Raw genomic sequence first — 21,630 nt, forward strand, 5'->3', positions numbered from 1 at the left:
ATAATCAATTCTCAAGTCCATCATCTCCATGTCTTTGAGGACTACCCCCTCCAATAATTCTGACATCTTAAGTACCACAATCTTTTAATTAATCTATTATCCTTACTACATGTTTTATAAGCTTATTGGGAACTTCTGACTACTGCTGACCACAATTTTTTTTTATTCTTTCCATCCCTTCACAGTCAAATTTTAAAAATAAATTCTATATACTTATCTCCAACTTATTCTCTCTTATTCTACAACATCCTATGAAACTTAAATCCTACCATTTTACTAAAACTGTTCTCATGAATATCATAATCAACATCATGTCACCAAACCCAAGGAATACTTTCAATCCATATCTTCCTTGAATATTCAAACTTATTAAGCATAAGCATCTTTTTTTTTAAAGATTTTATTTATTTGAGAGAGAGAGAATGAGAGACAGAGAGCATGAGAGGGAAGAGGGTCAGAGGGAGAAGTAGACTCCCTGCTGAGCAGGGAGCCTGATGTGGGACTCGATCCCGGGACTCCAGGATCATGACCTGAGCCAAAGCACTATGTTGCTTCTATATCGCTTAACCAACTGAGCCACCCAGGCGCCCGCATAAGCATCTTTATATAAATTTATATCCTGTAACAATTGCAATGGCATCCTACATTTTTATATATCAACTTATCAAAACATAATTTCCTTATTTTTGTTTTCATTCTGTCCACTAACCCTCATTATCTTCAATTTTGTACAATTTTCCAGGTAGCTCACATTAACTTCTATAATGCTGGATAAATTTTGGCTGATACTGCTTACCATTTCTTCTTTCTTGAGTTCTTTCTTGGTTTCTGTGACACTACAGTTTCCTGATTTTTTTCTCCTACACCTATGGGTTTTCCGTCTCTGTCTCCTTAAAGACTCCTCCTCTTATGCCTAACTATACATGGTGAAATTCATTAGAACTTTACCTCAAATCATTTCCCCTCAGGCTAATCTACTTAGATGACATTATCCACCCTAACAGTTTTGATTATGAACAATATGCTAAGGGCGCCAACACTTATATATCATTAATCTGAACCTCTCTTTTGACACATCTCATTATGATGGCTTAGATGAATATTTACTCATTATTTCAAAAAGATTTGTATCTTCTTCCAAACCCATTCCTCCTCTACTATAGAGTCTGGTGAAAATATAATGGTACAAAGCCTCCAAAGAATGTTGTCTACACATTTAAAAAAATCTTAAAATGTTTAAAATTTTTGACTGAATAATGCATGTCTAAGAATTTTTCTTAAATCAATAATCATAATTTTTATACATACTGTTCATATATTTTTAAATATTTGTCATATTTTATATAATTGTCATTATATATTCATACATTTTTAAACATTTGGCATATATCTTATGTATTTGTCATATATTTTATGTGTGTGTCATTTTATATATTTGTCATTAAGATATATTATCTTATATATGTCATGGACAAATACATAAAAAATTATAGTTCTAGTCTGTGAAAAGTTGCAGATATCCTAGTCTTCATGAATAGGGATTGGTAGAGCAATTTCGGTATACAGACTAAAAAATAGTAAAAAATAGTTTAAAAAACCCAAAATATTAATGAATGTATAATGTATATAATGTATTACTAATAAAAAAAGTAGTGTTCGAATATAGAACATTCATAAGGACATGAGAACAATCCTTTTTTTTAATGAACATAGGACAATTAGTCATTTTCTTTTATTATGAAGCTATCTATTTTGGTGAAAAAATGTTGGATCTCCACTGATCATTCAATTTAAAAAAGTCAAGGAGAAGTTAATGAGTTTTTACTTGTGAATTATTTTTCCAGTTTTTCTCTAGTTTGAAAGATGAACAATAGAGTCTCATTCCTTTCCATCAAGGAGCCGACACTGAAGCTGCAGTTTGTAACATGAATGTAGACCTGACTTCAAAAGACTTTTGAATATGAATATGAATCAAACCTATCCTTAATAGTGAAAGGCAGCCTTCAATGTGGATATTAAAATACTCTTTTATTACATAAATGTAATTATAAAACTAAAGATGACAACCCATTTGTATATATTAGTTAGTTATATTTTTTAAGAAGAATCATTGCCGGCTTCATTAGAATCATTTTGACTGCTACTATATAGAGCCTATATACGGAATTTCAATTAGCAATAATCGCGCCTCAGATAAACCTCATTGGCTACGATACTGCAACTGAGCAAAGCTATCTATATGGGATTTCTAAATAAAAACTGAATTACTGATACTGACACATTAATATGAGCAGTTTTAAAAGTACTTTCTCATCCTTTGTCCTCTATTAATTTGATGACATTTCTATTCCTATGGAATAAACTAAAGTATAATTTTAAATAATTTGTTTCAATTTCACTCACAAAAAGTCAAAATTATGACATATTAACAGAGGTGATTATAATAAAGATACCATTTTGGTGTGTGTGTGTGTGTGTGTGTGTGTGTGTGCGCTTATCTTTTTTCTTTCTTGAAAGATGACCAAATTCAGAAAACAACAAAAAATAAAATATAGCTACTACAGTCACCTATATCCAGAAGTTAAAAATATTTTTACCTTTACTGCTTGCTCTAAATTTATTCAGACTAGAACTGACTGAAGCAGAAATCGGAATCCTACTTTTAAAGCCAGTGATGGGGAACTAATGTTGAATTTTATCTGTTAAATTAATTAAACAAGGTGGCCATTAGACTGATGTGAATCTAATACTGTGGTAATGTATGTAAGCAAACCAAATTGGGAGCCTGTAAAATGCCTCGAGTTTACCGAACCAAAATGCTAAGGACAACAAATCACAAACAGCTAACTAGGCTTTAAGCTATGGCCAATCAATAATCTCTTTACACTGCTTCTGCCTTTTCTCTATAGAAGTCTCTCCCCTATGGGACAGCTGGGTGTCTCAGTTGGTTAAGCTTCTGCCTTGGGCTCAGGTAATGAGCCCAGGCTCCTAGGATCGAGCCTGACCTGGGGCTCCTCACTCGGCAGGAAACTTGCTTCTCCCTCTCCCTCTGCTTGTCATTCCCCCTGCTTGTGAGCTCTCGCTCGCTCTGATAAACTGCCCCCATCTGTGAAGCACTCTTAATCACTTCCCGTCTCACGGTACCCAATTCTAATAGATTTTGCTAAAAACAAAAACAAAAACAAAACCTCCCTTAAAAGTTTTAATATGGCTCAGTTTTTTTTAGCAGTTCTGTAATCAGAAGAAGGAAACTAGGGGGATCCCCGAGGGCTCCCAGCAGCAACAGCAACAAGGCTTGGGTACCTGAGCGGCCGCTTGAGCACGCCGCTTTCTCACGGTGTCTGGAGCAGGTGGGTGAGTGTCGAACGGATTCTGGATCCTAGTTCTGTAGCTTTTGCATTATGAGCTTTCCAAACTTTGAGAACTGCTTTTTCCAGACTGGGTCCAGAAACCACCACAGTCAGATTGGGTCTGAATTGAAAACCTGGCTGGTTTTATACGGCTGGACGGGTTTGACAGAACCGGACTGGTTCCGGGAACTGGTTCCGGGATCAGACTGGGTCCCACATAGAAACCAGATTCCTTCCGGGGTCTGACTGGGTCCGACTTAAACTGGACCTCCTCTACCGTTTCCGGTGAAGGTGAAAATTGTTGGGGCCGTTCACTGGCAGCACATCCTGGAGATGGGAACCTGAGAAAACTGACAGAAGCTGCCAAAAGGTAAGAATTCTTAACACGGTCAGCGCTCCTAGACCTCTGTGGGGCCCAGCTAAAGAGGACGATAAAATTTCAGGTTGTCTCTTCCTTTCCAAATGCAGATTGGCAGGAAAACAAAAACGAAAACATTAGTTCCTGGTGCTTTCTTTCTCAGGGACAGCTATTGCCTGTAGTTTGTCTCGTTTTGTGCTGAGAACTAGGCATGGCAACCATCCGTTGTCTCGTGGACAACGGAGAGTGAGTAAAGCGATAGAAGTTTATTGAGTAAGGATACAGAAAAAAGCTCTGAGGAGTGCGAGGGGTCCCGAGAGGGTTACCACTGAGGGCTTTTAGGGATGGTCTATTATAGAAAGCTAACCTGGGAACGTAAATCTTTTTAACATCTCTATTGATAGCACCATTGAGTAAAGACTAGTGATAACACCTTCAGTGGCTTACTTCCTTTTTAGGATCCAGGTAATTCCTCGTTGGTCACGAGTAGCTGTTACAAGAAGACCCCACCTCTGACCCCTAGGTCAGGATGGTCTGGTTTGTTCCCTTATCTCTGGTTTCCTTTCGTCTCCCACAGTTTGAATTTTGTGAGCCTGATCCCATGGCCCCCTACCTATCTCTCCCTACCTAGCCCTGCCTGTCTCTTATTCATTACCACTCTTTTTCACCTCTCAGGGAAATTGTCCAAGTCTTTTGGTTACCTTTGGGAGTCCATGCTAGGAATATTTACTATTTGTCGTGGCTGAAACCGGCAAGACATTCAAAAGATTTTTTTGTTTTTTTGTTTTCTTTTTGTTTTTTTCTTAAAGTAGCTCTATGGTCAGATGTTGGCCAGATTGAAAGCTGATAATCAGAAACTGATAGGAACTTTTAGGCCTTCTTCCCTAAAGTTAAAATGAAACTATGTACCCAAAGGGAAAGAAAAACATTCTGAAGCCATTGTGGAAGGATTTATTAAAACCTTCCAAACAAATGCACCTCTAAATCAAGAACATAGGAATCTTTTGATTTCCATCTTAGTTGAAGATCTCCCTGGTATAAAGAAGCAAATTGAGGATAATGTAGTTGGATGGCTGAATCAGTTTCTTTATATCATTCAGGTTGCAATCACATTCTTTGGGGAATTAAAAACAACTGTATTTGTCTTACAAATGGAGTCTTTACAAATGTTGCTCTAGAAACTATTCAAAACCCACCTATCCTTTATACCAATAGCAATGTGTCCCCTGTTTTTCTCATAAGACTTGCAGATATTGTAAAATAGTATGTATGCCTATTTAGGTAAATTATAGATAGATGTGTGATATTTTTCTCACACTGGATGTTATTGCCAAAATTAATTTGTAAAGCTATTTAATTGGCTTAGAAACAAATAAGCATTTATACAAATCAGGTATATTCTCAGAAATATAGAAACTAACCAAAATGTTTTTCAAGTTCCTGTGATCTAGGATAATGTTCAGTAAAAAAAAAAAAAAAAAGCTAGTATGAGCTTGTTGGTTTAATAAAAACAAGTCATGTTGTTAGAGATATCAGCATTAAATACAATACTTTTATTCCACCTAGGTTTCACTGAAAAGCAAGATAATTTCCAAATAAGATAAAATACTCAAACATTAGTTACTGGACACAGATTTATTCACTTTTGGCTTTCTTTTACAGAGGAACTAAAGATATTTGGGTCTATTAGTAAACATGTTTTGTGTCACATTGAATAATTTACTATGAAGAAAAATATATTTCTAGAAATTGTGAAATGTACTCATAAATTTGCCAATCTACAGGCTGCAGACATTCCACAATTGCTTATTTCTTAGTTTCCACTAGGAATAAATGATTCTAAGCATTCAGAATTCTAATCAATATATGCAAATAAACTACTTAGAAATAATAAGGATGAAAGGAAACTCGAATGGATTATTTAAAAAGTTTAGAAGGTTTGTAGAAAAGGAATCTTGGATAAGGAATTTTATGTGTGGTCAAGATAACTAAAATTGGAACAGATTTATTTATGTTTTTGAAGAATGAGCTTTAATATTAAAAGTGCCCTGGTACAAATTTAGAATTTGGTTATCTCTTTGTTAAAAGGATGGTTTTCTTAGGCGACTCAGTGGCTCAGTTGATTAAGCATCTGACTCTTCATTTCAGCTCACATCATGATTTCAGGGTTGTGAGATGGAGCCCTACTTTAGGCTCTATGCTGGGCATGGAGCCCGCTTAAGATTCTCTCCCTCTTTCCCTCTTCCCCTCTTCCTCTGCCTACCCCTTGCCTCTATCTCTTTCTCTCTCTCTCCCTCTTAAAGAAAAAAAGGAGTATGGTTTCTTGTACCATTGGTCTGCTCTTGATAAGAGATTTTGAAATTTTTTGGTTCTTTTGTTTCTGTTTTTTTACCTTTTGGACAATCTACGTGGAAAGCAAAGATTTTGTGTCTTGCCAAAATAATTTACTATATTTCACATTGTCTTTTTGAGGTCTTTGATTACTTAAGAAAACCCAGTCTTCTCAATATTAAAAGAACTGAGTTTTTTTCACAACTGTAACCTATTTTTACCTTTAAAATTTTCTATTGTCACTTTAGTTAAATAGATAAGTATTGTTTCATAATGATCTGAGATCCTATTTAGCCAAATATTCAAACCTTTTGACATTCTAATAACTTCCCCAAATCACACACACAATTGGAAACATTGGTTATATTACTAAGGCTTGACTGGAATGTCATATTTGAGAATATGTGTAAAATCAGATGTGACCAGATAATTTTGAGAAACTAAGGTTGACTTAATGGAGCCATTAAAAGCCCCTTGGAAAAACTATGTTGGTACCTTATGTACAAGGTTCCTGGGAGCCTGAGCAGGTGAGTAACGGTTACTCCCTGGTAGGCCCAGTAACCTTAGGATATCTTGGGGACCACAAGAGGAGAGGAATTCACCCAAATCTATAGGTACTTCTGGTGAAATCTGATGGCAGGTTCTGGGCTTGACTTCTTAGATTGGAGAGGCTTTTAAAAGTCCAATCTAAGATACCTTATGAAAATTTCCGGCAAAGTAGACTTTAAAAGAGCCTATGTGGTCCATCACTATTCTTGATGCACTTGTGTAAATGATATTTACAAGTTTAATGAGACTTGACTTATTTTGCAAACAAATTAGTCTTACTGTGATTATCTTTGATAGAAATGATGGTGATTATAGAGTAAAAAATTATGTTTCAATAGAAAATTATAACAATCTTGTGGATACCAGATTCTAGGTCTGTTCATTGTCTCTGCAAACCAAGCTGGATCCCAGATTCTTCTAGTTTCCTCAAATATCTGGCTGTGTCTCTCCAAACTAATGTTTCTAGTTTTCTTCCACCCTTGTGATTTGGAATCAACTAAGAATAAAAATGGCCCTTGAACTTCCTTGGAAGGGACCATACCAGGTCCTCCTCACTACCCAGGTAATAACCAAGCTTCAGGAACCTGAACCTTGGGTCCACATGCCCCAGTTAAGAAGGGCTCTGCCCAACTCTTGGAACCAGCTGGAGATCTAGATTAAAATAGTTTCCTCCCAGGAGTAGAAAACATCTTGAGGTAAATAGATCTCCTAAGATCAAGGATAAGATTTTCATTTCCAGTATGAAACCTTTATTCCTTTTGCCTTTTTGCTCCTTGCTTTTTCTCTTGTTAATAAAGGGAAGACAGTGCTCCTTAATCCTGGTGTTGAATCTACTGCTGAGGCCATAAAAGAACAAAAGTCCCTAGACTTTCTTGCTAAGGTTGTTTTTAGATAATAGAATTGCTTTAAAATGCTTATTGGCTGAACAAGGAGCCTGTGCCATAGCAAATGCTTCCGTCCGTACCTAGATCATCTCTGGTACTATAGCAAATTTAAGAAACAAGCTACTTAACTAAAACAACTTGATACCCCTTCAGTTACATTCTTTGATTTATTTGATACCAACAGGCTTGGTTCATAGAAGCGCTAGCTGAGTAGTGCATGTCAGTCTTTTGGTATTACCCTAATAGTACTACCATTGTAGCCTCCCTGGTACGTTATGGTCTGTCAAAGGTCTTAAATGCATGTTCAGAGCTATCAGCAGTACATCAGATGATCTCACTGTGCTTAGAGAAACAGAAACAAGAGGAACAATGAGATGAACAGCATAAACAATTCTCCCATGAGTCTGACATCATAATCTGTGAGTTTCACAATGAGACAAGAATAATTTAACTCTGATGGGGACTGAGAGTGGCACTAATAACCAAAATTTTGGTTAATCTCTCATGTATGAGAGGATGACCAAATGAGGGGAATGGTTAAATTACTCTAATGATGGCCTATGTAAGCAAACTAAAATCTAAACCTATAAATGCCTGAAGGTTATGAAATGAAAATTCTGGTTTGGTGCTGCCCAATTCTAATAGATTTTTGTTCAAATAAACTCTCAAAAGTTTTAATGTTCCTCAGTTTATCTTTTAACAGGTCTAAATTTCTCTTTCCTCAATCTCTTTCTTTTATTTTTCCTCTTATTGTGTATATAACATGATGAAATACTTTCCTTAATCTTGAATTGGCTTATGAGAGTCTTCTGTCACTTATGTCATTCAATAATAAATAATACAGATATTAATTTAGCATAAGAAGGACAAGCCTTATTCACAGCAGTCACTGTTTATTGCCATATGTATTAAAATCATATCTTTGAGGCAAGTCAGTATTGATTTCATTCCTACTAATTATCTTATAATGAATATATTTTTAATGATTCCAGACTTTTCTTCTAAACAGATGTTTCTTGAATGGCATTCCTCCCCCCTCCCCCCCCCCCGCTGTTAGACTGTTTAAATAAGTTGGCACCAATTTGTTAGATTATAAAACTGGGTATTTTGTTGGAACCAATTTTATATTAGCATAAAACTCAGCACACTTGGCCTTTAGTATTTCCCCATGGATAAGAAGTAGCCTTTCTCACCATTTTATTGTTTCATTCATCAGTGTTTTATTTGCACATTGAAGTTTCTTTGGTTGGTATCTTTTTCTACGCTGATAAGCTACCAGCCAGTTTTGCCCAAGAATTGTGTAGCCCTTCAGGGTTAATTTCAGAAGCAAAGTAATTCAATTCCCTAGTAATTCCCTGGAAAAGATAAGTACAGGACAGGATTAGTGGAGACATAAAAACAAACTTTAAATATTCCTTCTGAGGTAGACACTCATATATTTATCTCTACCCTTAAACCTTAATTACAGAGAATGTTGGAAATAATAGGAAAATCATCACATGCACTTGTTGCTGTAGGCATAGTGTAGACAAGTGAAGGAACAGCTGTGAAATAACCCAATTGATTCTTTAGCTCATAGTTGAGGTAAATACCTACTCTCAAAGTAATTCTTGACCATTTTCTAATTTTTGCCATAAAAGCAAATATAGGGTCTCACCAATACCTACTCTGTTGAAAAAATTCTGTCCAGTTTTACCATCATATTAATTTTGCATGACTTAATTTGACATTCTCTCTTCCCCTCTCCTCTTTTACATGATAAGTGAAATGGACTATTGATGTAAGAGAAATATTATGCCTCTTGCAAGTTTCATGGACTAAGGAGAGAAGCATTTGCTCTTTGCTCTGATGAGGGAGCATAAGGCTAGCTGAGGACAAAGCACAAGTTGACACCGTGCAACCTCCCTCCACCCCCAACTCCTGGGTGGGACACGTGTGACTTTCTTCCAGGAATCTCCCAACTATCTTAATGTTAATGCCTTGCCAGAGGGAAAAACAACCTTAGCTTGATGTAGCCAGGCCCCGAGTATCCTGAGGGTCTTCTTTAACATATGAAAACCCTTTTGAAACCTCCCTTTCTCTTACCTCCACCAACTCCCAAGTATATAATCAGCCACCCCTCACAGCCCCTGTGCAGCAGCTCTTTCTCCCCAGGGTCCTGTCCCCATGCTTTAATAAAACCACCATTTTGCACTAAAGACGTCTCAAGAATTCTTTCTTGGTCGTCAGCTCCAGACTCCACCCCACTGAACCTCATCTATATTCCAAAACCCCATCAGCTCAGTGCTCTCTCTGATAGTGTTACATCATTGAACAAGAATCACATATACAGGCCAAACACTGGAAATCATTTGCTTCTATGTCACCTTTTCTTATTACTTTTTTTTTTTTTAATTAAACTCTGAGCCCAAAGTGGGGCTTAAACTCAAGATCCAGAGATCAAGAGTCCTATGCTGTACCAAAGCTTGGCACTCCTTATTACTATTACTTTTTTAGAGGGAAGATTTCATTAAGTAATCTTCATTTTCTTTGTACTGGGAAGTAGTCTTTTTTTTTTTTAAAGATTTTATTTATTTATTCATGAGAGACGGAGAGAGAGAGAGAGAGAGAGAGAAGCAGAGGGAGAAGCAGGCTCCCAAGGAGCAGGGAGCCCGATGCGGGACTCGATTCCAGGACCCTGGGATCATGACCTGAGCCGAAGGCAGACGCTTAACCATCTGAGCCACCCAGGTGCCCAGTAGTCTTTTTTTTTTTAAGTGCACTGAAACAAAATTAATTTTCTTTGAGGATATAGGGAATTGTTTTTCAGATGATAGAAAAAAAATCCCCATCCTTCGAAAGTCACCATCTCCCTTTAAGGCAGATAAAAATATTCACGTGAATATAATTCTGCTGAATAAAATACAATTTTAAATTACATTTTAAGACAATAATAGGTTATCATTCTTTGATTTTTGGTCTAAAAATGTGGTGTTTATAGAGGGATTTATTGTTATAACTGTGCCTCACTTGCAAAATTCCAAAATTAACAGTGAAAGCTTAACACAAAAGGTCAAAAAAGGTATGTACCATCTTCCCTGATCTATTAATTGGTGATGTCATCATGTGGTTTTCAATATAGTTTGTGTTTACAGATGTGACATCTGAAATGTTATGAAGACACTGCGCTCTTTTTTTTCCTATTTTTTAACAGTACAGTATTGCTCAAATAATTATACCAAAATTACATCTTTGATTATATATGAAGAACATCTTCATAACTAATCATATTATTTAAGTTAGATTTCATATATCCTTATTTAAGCTTTTTGATACTGGACTTTAATCACAAAATTGGTTGTGGAAAATTCTTTTCAGAATATTAATGTATTTTTTGAAATTTTACTATGGAAAGTTTCAAGTTAACACAAAAGTAAAGAGAATAATGAAACCCACATACCGATAACCTAGTACATTATTTTTCTATTGCTGCTGTAAAAGAAAAATATGTAAACGTGGTGGTTTAAAACACAGATATATTATTCTATAGTTCTTCAGAATTCAGAAATGCATGTCAGGGGGCTAAAAATAAGGACAGATTCCCTTTCTGGACTCTAGGGTACAGTCTGTTTTCTTGTCTTTCCAGCTTCTAGAGCCTGCCTACAGCCTTATGGTGTCATAAGCCCGCAACATCAGGCCAAATCCTTTTCATATTGCCAACTCCCTGTTTCTACTCCTTCTGCCTTCTTATTCCACTTACAAAAACCTTTATGATTGCATTGATTCACTCCCCTCTTCACTGTAGTATCTTCAGGAAAATTTGTCCATTTTATGGTCAGTTGATAAGCAAACATATCTGCAACATTAATTACCCCTTGACATATAATAAGATACTCATAGGTTTTCAAGATTGAGACCTGGCCGGGGCGGGGGGGGGGGGGGGGGGGCGTGGGGTTGTCCTTTTCCTGCCTCTTTTACCTACTACAGTTATTAATGTTTTGCCATTATTTCATTTATCCCTCTTCCCCCATAACACACATACACAAACTTTTTTCTTCATGTGTTTGTCCAGTTTTCTTTGTAAGCAAATCTCGGACTTTGCATCACCCCACCAATAAATATTTCTGTGTATATCTCAATGAATAAGGACATTTTGTTTAACACCTTACAAAATAAACAAGAATTCTACAATATCATCTAATACCTAGTCTCTCTCTAATGTTTTTTGATTATCTCAAAAACGTCTTCTATAATTGATAGTGGAATTGGGATCAAAATGAGTTGTGTCACATGTTTTGTTTGGTTTTCATGTATTTTAAATATCCGTTACTCTAGAATCATTCCACACTTATATTTTTTCTCATGTCATTTAATAGTTGGTGCCGCTTAATTGTGTACTCCAGAATTTTCCAAACTCTGAATTTGGTTGCTAACAACTTCATAGCATAGTTTAACATGAGCCTTTATCCTCCATATTGCCTGTAGACTGGTAGTTAGTTTCAGAGGTTTGTTGTGTTTTTTTTTCCCTCCAAGAATATATTATTGTAGTGTGTATAATTCATATTATACCACATTGGGTAATACATGGTATGAGATTATCTCAGTTTAGTGATGTGAAGAATGATTGTAAGATTCAAGAGTTGTCAGCCTAATCTATCTCTTATGAAGTTCCTTATCAACATTCACCTAATGATTTCAGCTGGAGTTGGTAATAGTTGTATAGATATTTTGAGACCACCTTTCAGGAACTTCCTCTATCGTCATATAAAACATAGTTCATTGTTCTATAAAAATTGACTTACCACTGCTTTCCAGAGATTTAAGTAGTAGGAAAAAGGAGGTACATTGGTAACTGACCAACTTGTCTGGCCAGAGAAATATAAGGCCGTCTTAACTCATGTCACTGCTGTCGACTTTATTGACTTTAGGTTTCTTATCCATCACAATTTTTATGTTTTCAAAGATAATCTGGCTGATAATCATTATGAGATAATATTACTGATAATATTACAGACAATGTTGGAATTCCTGTGTTGTATGCAAAAGAGGTATAGTTACTTTTTGTGTTTTCTAAGAGAGTATCCACAGACACTGGTTCCAGACAGATTCCTTGGAAAATATTACCTTTAATTGTTCCGTATTGTTTGATCTCTTTTTAAGATACCATTATCCCTTTTTAAAATACCTAAAGCAAAGCTTGGGTGATTATTTCCTTTTTTCTGTCTAAAATACATTAAGGTCTTTTATTATATAGCAGCGAGATCTAGTCACATATTCTAACTATCTAATTAGTGTAAGTATTGTACATAAAATTGCATAAATAGGACATTTAATTAAAAGTTAGGAGATATTATTGACGCCACGATGTCTATGTTTATGTGTTATTTTTAGTAAAATTATAATTTGAGAAATAATTTTTATAAATAGGGCTTTTAAGTTGTGGACACTGATTGTCAAAAAATGAAAAGAAAGAGCACATTAATCAGTTAATTAGTCATCAGAACTGTTTTTCAAGTTCTTTCACAGGAGAACAAGTTTTTTATTTTATAAGAATGATCCTCAGCAAGAACCTATTAATGTAATATTTGATCTTGCAGTATTTTCACAAACATGTTATATAATAGTCTTTGGAGAAGTGTTAGATTTTACATTCCTATTCCTTATTCTTAATTATAGATACTATAATGGCAAAGTTAGTAATTGAATATTTTGAACAAAATATTTAAAATCCATTTGTAAGTAAATCATGCTTTTAGGTTATTAATTCTTCCTATAAGAAAAAGAATAAACCCTATACTTGACCACATATTCCAAACATTCAAAACGTACTTTATCCCATGTGCATGTTCCCATGTCAGAATAAAGCATTTGTGACTGATGTTTATGAATCTTCCAAATGCCCATACTTAACTTTTAGCATGTTTCCTATTTGACTGTATAAAACACTTCAGAAATGTTTTAGAAGTCATGTTTCAATCTTTACAAATATGGAACATCTCAAAGTTTCTCTTTATCACAACTCACTTAAATACTGACAACGCTATGTATTTCCCCGATGCTATTTGTTTTGTTCTAATATTAGTAATTGTTCATTTATACTGATTAATAAATTCCCTAAGAGCTTTCACATTGTTTTTTTGAAAAATCTTAGTACAGTGCCTAGATTATAATATGGAAATATGGAAGACAATAAGTTGAATTACTAAAACTAGAATATGCAAATAAAGCCATTGATCATTGATATTTTAAATTCAGTATTTTAACATTTACTCCTAAATTCCACAAAATTTCTAGTGACTCTCATTCTATATCCCCCAGCCTCTGGATAATACATTCTAAAGAGTGAGTAGGAACTAGAATATATTTAGTACCTACCTGAGAAGGCTCAGCTTCTACTCTTGTGACTCAGTTTGCTATTCATTTTTACCACCTTAAATTACTCCCAGAGCTTGGTCCCCAATTATTTGCTTGCTCTTAAAGTTAATCTGGACTATGCTTGCAAAATCAATTATAATACCCTTACTTCCTAAAACATTGTTCGAATTCTCAAATTGCTCTTACTCTCATCCCATTTTGTTTTCTTTCTCCACTTATCACTATCTAAAATTATCTTGCTCCTTTTTGTTTGTTTGCTCTTTTGAAGTAGTAATTTAGTAGTTTATTAGCTATATTCTCCACTCCCAAATCCCTCTACACTCCCACAGCCCCATGCCTACCCAAAAATAATTCCATAAGAAGATGGATTTATAGAGTAATCTTATTTATTACTATATCCCCCAGTTCTTAAAACAGTGCTTGGCACAGAAGATACACTAAGGAAACATTTCCTCATAGCTCACTCCCTGAGAATTCTGTGTATTTCCTTTAATTCCTTTTTATTAGTGTTGTGTATACTACTGTAGAGGTATTGTATCTGATTCTCCTCACCATTGAGATATCAGCCAGTTGGCATTATTGACTTCTGTATTTTTCTGTTCATTTCAGGTTGTGGTTTCTGAGCACATTAGTAAGTCAAGACCATTTTCTCAGCTCCTTCTCACCTCCATTATGAGATGTTGTCATAGTAAATAATGCCAAGCATATATTACCATTTGTTCTCTTGAAATTGCAGGTGTAGACTGTTAAAATGAGAAATTGAATGTCCTTTGTTGCTCATTCCTTCATTTTGCTTGAGTCTATCTAAAACTATTCTGTAATGTTGACAAGTAATATCATTGTCCTATTAAACTCACAACAGATAGTATTTTAGTACACAGATAGGTAGTTACTCATGGATAACTTTTTAAACAAGCTATATTCCTTATCTTCATTTCAATAATCTTTTCCTTTATCCTAATTTTATTTGGAAGCAGTTCTACTTATGAACAATATGTGATTTTCAGTTCTTTTCAAATTCAATAAGGCATGTTGCTACTCATTTTCGAAGTCCTGGACTGTACTAGAATTAATTTATGGATAGTTTAATGACTTTATTTTTTCAGATCTGTGATGAGTTTGTTTGTTTGTTTGTTTTAATCAGTGTTTTCCTCTGTGGTTACCTGAAATTCTAACTTAATATTTGAAATATTTGAAAACCACAAGACCACTGATGCCATCTTATGTTAAATGATATAACGTTGCCAGTATTCACTTGTGTTTTCTATACAATATTCAACCAATAGAATGTTACTTCACTCTAAAAGTGACTTTAGGAATACAAATCATAATAATAATAAAAAAGAATTTAGATGACCATACAGCAGTAAAAGTTAAAAATAAAAGCTCTCTATATCTCAGGTTGATTTTCAGACTATGATGAATTTTATACCCTCTTTTATCATTTCCATTTTACAGACTGATAAATTCCTGAAGGGTTTTATTTAACCCCAAATTGCTGCATATTCCTTAAAATATTCAGAGTCTAACTATTTCCCTTGGGAAAGTACTTTAATTGTTCTTTCTTCCCTTCTTTTCTCTCTCTTGGGGAAAAAAAAATTTTAGTAATGTGATCTTGTCATATTTTTGGATAAATTTACTGATTAAGAAATGCAACAGGAGAGATTCTGTTGGACATATACGTCCTTTTCAAAAGCAGACTTAAATGTATATGTGATTATATATACTTCAGGAATAGGTTTATATATGTATAAACATATATATGAGAGATATACAATATTCATGGATGGAAAGAAAGAAAAAATGACCATTTAGGAAAAAATAGTAACAATGTAGGACACTTCCTGTCAAACAATAATTGTGCATATTTTATAGTTAGAAAAATATTATTTTTAACATATGGCATAAGAATTATCTGAAAGGTCATTGGAACAAAATACATAGCTTACAAACTAACCTTAATATAATCCCAAATTTTAAAAATACATGTGTGAAAGATAACTGCAAATAAACACTGAAAAGTTAACAATGGGTTTGCTTTGAGTAATGATAAGTAATTTATTTTTGTCCTTTTTCTATTTTTAAATTATCTACAAAAATTGCATATTTTGTTTATAATCAGAAAAAAAACCCTAAATTCTAAAAATTTTGAAAACTGTTAGTTTGGGTTTTAAAAATATGATAATAAAGTATAGATTATATAATAAATGATGATAATAAAATGTCAATCTGATTCCGAGGAAAAATTAATTCTTTGTATTTACTTGTAAAATATTTTACCATTGGAGTTGAAACTGTTGAATTCTGGATCTATTAATCCCAATAATAATAATAATCCCATTGAATTTAGTGGGTTTCTTATGTTCTGTGAAGAATTAGCTAAACTATTTCAGTGACCATCTAATTAGAATTTGGGTTGGGTTTAAAAAGAACATCTAATTCAATTTAATCTAAGCTATTATGTGAAGGTTAATTGATTCTGTTTATAAGAAAATAGATGATTTTCTTTTATAAAAATGGTCCTTACAAACAAATTTTTTGGTCTATTTTTCTTTCTCTCAGAGACAATGAAAGTGGCTACATTAATTAATACATTGTTACTATAATGCAATTGTTTTCTGGATTCCTTTGCAGTACCAGTTACACTAATCTTAGCACAGCCAACCAACTATAACCAATTAATTATTTTAATTATTTTTGAAAATATAGAAATAATCTTTACACCAAAAAATATTGAACTAAAAATTAAGTAGACTCAGGAAAGAATTTACAATATCTATCCTTGTAAATTAAGCAATTTATCTGTTTTAAAAGATACCAGTATCAAGACACCACAATAATAAAAGCGTTGGAAGCAATTTCATACTGGAAATATTTTTTATAAAAAAATTTTTTAAAGCGTGCCTCCTAGAGGTACCTGGGTGGCTCAGTTGGTTAAGTGTCCAACTTTTGATTTCAGCGCAGGTCATGATCTCAGGGTGGTGATATCGAGCCCCACCTGGGGTTCTGAGTTGGGCATGGAGCCTGCTCAAGATTCCCTCTCTTCCTCTGCCTTTTCACCCTGCTCACATGCTCTCTCTCTCTCCTCTCTCCCCCCTCACAGAAATAAATAAATAAAGTGTGCCTCCTTGTGTAAGATCTGTTGAAATGTTCGTTCTTTCACTTGAATGTTCTTCATTCATGTAAAGATATCTGTGTAGTCCCAAAATATTTTTGGGTTAAATATCACTACTCCATAGTTTCTACAGTAGTATGGTTTCTAAATCAGATAGCTCCATCCTGATAAACTTCATTTGGAGCCTCCATAATATATTAATATACCTTACAAAATTTTTGGGTGTCCCAGTGCTCCAGTGTCTTGATGATGCAGAGTGACAGAAAGCTGTGGCTCTTAAACTTTTTCACGTGAGCCATAGTTTTCATCATATTTCATGGCATAATATTTATTGAGTATATTTCATATGCCATGTACTCTTCTTGTCTGTGTACTGGGTACTGGGTATTCAAAAGTAATTGCAATGGTCAAAAATTCTCGCCCCCTTATAGTTGATAATATAGTCTGTCTGTATCTCTACCTGGACCTTCCCCAATTATTCCATTGTATGAACAATGTGATCTTGTAATTTTTATTCCATCAATCCTATTCTATCCTATTCTTTTTTTTTTTTTTGGTTCTAAAAAATAAAATAAGTTGCTCTTTAGAACCCACTAATTTATTCAAGATTCAATAATGGATCTTTAAAGTCTACATTGAAAAGTACTGCCATATAGGTATTACATACTTTTTCAAGGCTATTAAAGCAGCCTAGAATTTATTATTTATGTCTTATTGTTGCCTTCTGTCACCAACTTAAACATCTAGTCTTTTTCACTGAGCTGCTTTTGAGATAGGACTCTCTGAATCTACGTTTATGTAACCTGCTTTTAATCTAAATGGGGAATCTTATATTTATTTCTGTCAAATTCTTCTTTATTGGTTTTAGTCCATCATTCAAGCCTATCAAGATTTTTGAAATCCGCCAGTGTCATGAAATATATTAGATAATCCTCCTAAATCTGTCATCCACAAATACGAAAAGGGTGGCTTCTATGTCATGATCCAAGTCACTGATAAAAAATACTGCAAACTCTTGTACTTTTTTTTTCCTTTAGAGATCTCCCTGTTGTTGGCATTGGTCCATTAATCAACATTTTAGAGTTATATTTGCATGTCAAAACACAAATCTCCCTTAATTATTCTAAAACTCAGTCTACATTTTCCCATTATACTAAATGTCAAAAATGTACTGAATTCTTGATTTTTATGTTTCCCTGAGATACGATAACCCATTCATAAATATATAGTTAAGGTTCCATTTATCCCAGCCCCATCCAGTTCCAACTAATAATAATAGCCTTTGGTTTACGAGTTCAGCTCCAGAGCAAAAGAGATTCTGATATCACAGTATCCTGGGAATCAATCTCAGAACTAAGGGATGGTCTAGAGCTAGCCATCTCTGATGCATGTTCTGAAGGGATAAGCAGCATTCTTGGTGGTCACAGAATCATTCAGCTATTCCTCCTCAACTTTCCACTGAGTTCCAACTGATAACGGCTTTTGATTTGGGCACAGGGTCTTAGTCTCTGTGACAAGTCTTGAATGGGACTAAAGTCTGTGAGCCAGGGATAGCCACTCTTTTATCTAGTTAAAAAAAAAAAAAAAAGTCTGTAGGGGTGCCTGGGTGGCTCATTCAGTTTAAGTGGCTGTAATGAGCTCTGGGTCCTGATCCAGCACCACATTGGGCTCCCTGCTCAGTGGGGAGTCCGCTTCTCCCTCTTCCTCTGCTACTCCCCCTGCTTGTGCTTTCTCGCTCATGCCCTCTTTCTCTCAAATAAATGAATAAAATCTTTTTTAAAAATTTCTATTTTTCTGACTTGACATATTACTTTGGATGTAACTTATACTTAACTCATAGATGGTTATTAAAAAGATACCATTAACACAATATTATTAATAGGATGTTTCCTTAGGTATCCTTAGCATCGGGCAAGGTATTAACCAGTGATGCATTTGAATCCTTACTCTATTCACCAATTAATTGTATAACTTTAGACAAGTTCTTGAAACTTTCAAAGTCTCTGTTACTTCATCTATAATCTGGAGTTAGAAATACATACATCAGCTCCCTCACAAGGTTCTTCTAAGAATGGAGATTATATTGTAAAGAATGCTAAGTGTTCACTAAATGATACGTACACTATCAATTGGTATATTAGTATCATCCTTTAAAATGGGTCACTGCTTCATCTGTAGAAACTTCAAATTCATAATCCAAGAGAGAAAACATTTCTTTCTACAGCATCATCTCATTCTACTGATGCTCTCTTTCTACCTCGATGTAAGATTCTTCCATCACTCAATATTGTCAATCTTTTTTCCTCTACTTTGCTAGAGTAGAGTATGTAGGCATTTCATTCTTTATAGGATACGACAACTGCTAGTCCTAGATCTGCAGTCATTGAGCAGATAATTTAATTATTTCCCTCATTTGTAAAACAAGAAACTAACATTTACTTTGAGGCAGTGTTTTAACAATTTGAGATGATATATATAAAGTATTTAACATAGTGATTGGCACACACTGAGTACTCCATATATGGTAGTTGTTTTTATTTCTAGATTTTTTTCTTATAAAGTTTAAGGAATGCAATCCATAATAAATAAGTAAGGAAAAAAGAGGTCTTCAGACATTCTTACCTTTTTTCCCAGAAGAAATATTCTTCTGTCCTCTCACAAAACTGCAATAACCTTTCAAACCTTTCTCTACCTTCCTCTTTAAGCAACTAAATAATAAATCTAGAAGAACAGCCAATTCCCAGTGAGGGGGAAAGTGCAGAGCAAATATATCTGGCATAGTAGTGAGAAGGCATCTTACTATGAAAAGTGAAGGAATTAGTAATTAATAGCATAGCCTTTTAAATCAGACAGACAGAACTGGGCTTGAATTTAATCCAGACACTTAACTTGCTGAGTCACAATGTAGAAGTTACTTACCCTTTCTTACCTATTTCCTATTATATAAAATGGGCATAGTAATAGCATTTTATCATTGAGTATAAAGTTAGAAATGTTTAAAAGTTTAGTACTTAGTATACTGTCAGGCAGCAAATAATTTATAAATGGAATCTCATTGCTATTTCTCCTTCCACCGTTCCATTTAAAGCCTACTTTCACTTTCTAATATTCTTCATTGAGAATGATGATCAAAATTGTTTAAATTCTAGCAATATATTTATTGCCTGTTGCCCAAGTTTCTCAAGTAAGACCATTTAGTACTCTGTAGTATTTCTTATAAATTAACCATGTAAAGATTGGTATTTATGTGAAGTTCTCAAAAGATTTTCTTGAAAGTAGGATTTTCAGGCACCTGGGTGGCTCAGTTGGTTAAGCATCTGCCTTCAGCTCAGGTCATGATCCTGGGGTCCTGGGATTGAGTCCTGCCTTGGGCTCGGAGTCTGCTTTTCCTTTTCTCTCTTCCTCTGCCTCTTCCCCTGTTTGTACTTGCTCTCTTTCTCTCAAATAAATACATAAAATCTTAAAAAAAAAGTAGGATTTTCATACTCATAAAAAATAAATTATAATCCCTAGAAATGCCTAATGTCTATCAACAATTTTAGTCATGGAAGACTATCAATGAATCTTAATATTGTTGTTTTTTTTGTTGCTCTCATAGTTGCTATAGTTACTGTTATTACTACATGTTTTAACATTTTATATTCTGACTCCTAGATCAAAATACTTCAGTGGCATTTCACCCAAGTCCAAAGATAGGTGGAAAAAAATAAACATAATTTTAGTACTTCCCCGACTCAACTGTAGCATATAAGAGATTCCCAAGTTCTCTGGTTGGGAAGACCAATGTTGGAATTTTCAGATTCGTGGCTTGGTTGCAGAAGATTGTAGAAGACTGTTGGAAAGCATCTCCTAGATATATTATCCTTCCACATGGACTTGGCACCTTGAAAATGGAGAATGTGTTAACCCTATACTATCCCCTTTGAAAGTCTCCAAAGAGAACAAAATTAACTTATTTGAACAACTGGGAAAATTAACCTAAAAATACAAGTATTCATCTACAAGATAAACACTCATTACAAATCTGTATTTCACAAATTGTATTAAGGCTAAGGATACAATGATAAGGAAAACATTAGCCCTGCCTTTCAAGGGGTCAGGGAGAGGGATAGGAAACACATACAAAACATTGAGCAAATGCAATGCTTATTATGCCAGAGTTAGGGAAAATCTGTTGAAAGAGAGGGAAAAATATTTTTGTATCTTTTTAAAGGTTTACAGAGAAGGCAACATTTAAGCCATGAGAAGTTCAATACGTGTACCAAATATTAGGCTCTTAAGAGTTGAATTAGGAGGAATAACAGGTAGAAAGTCTCAACTGAAGAGAGAGAGAGAGAAGGGGGAAGGGGGGCAGGCCAGAGGAGGGAGGCAGAAAGAGGGGAGGGGATGATAGTGAAGAGTAGGGAAGAGAAAAGAAGAATGATATAGGAAGTGACCAAATAGTAGGTTTTGGGCATTAAATATCCTATTCCTACTAACAGGATATTGATGAGATTCTAGTAGTATCAGATTATTGGTATAAATAACCAAGCCCTAAATCCATAAATCAATAATCTGGTTATCACATATTCTTTTCAGAATGTTCAGCTCTTAACCACAAGTAAATGAATGTAGTAATTATATTTCTAAGATTAACACTTCATGTAAAATTTAAAAAAATTTGTCCCCCTGACCCCTAGTTTAAATGGA

At 34.5% G+C, this 21,630-nt stretch overlaps 1 long non-coding RNA gene and 1 pseudogene across 1 annotated transcript in view; one reads left to right on the forward strand and one right to left on the reverse strand.

The window, feature by feature from the left end:
• Positions 1-2,032: 2,032 nt before the first annotated feature.
• On the reverse strand, positions 2,033-2,233 carry LOC113929981 (annotated as a pseudogene).
• A 1,392-nt stretch (positions 2,234-3,625) lies between these two features.
• Positions 3,626-21,630, forward strand: part of LOC113929275 — an 86,275-nt gene continuing 68,270 nt past the window's right edge. Inside the window, exon 1 of the long non-coding RNA XR_003522145.1 lies at positions 3,626-3,720. This is a non-coding gene — a long non-coding RNA (uncharacterized LOC113929275). The remainder of the gene's footprint in view (positions 3,721-21,630) is intronic.

This window comes from Zalophus californianus, chromosome 5 (genome assembly GCF_009762305.2).
Source record: "Zalophus californianus isolate mZalCal1 chromosome 5, mZalCal1.pri.v2, whole genome shotgun sequence".
Taxonomy (NCBI): domain Eukaryota; kingdom Metazoa; phylum Chordata; class Mammalia; order Carnivora; family Otariidae; genus Zalophus; species Zalophus californianus.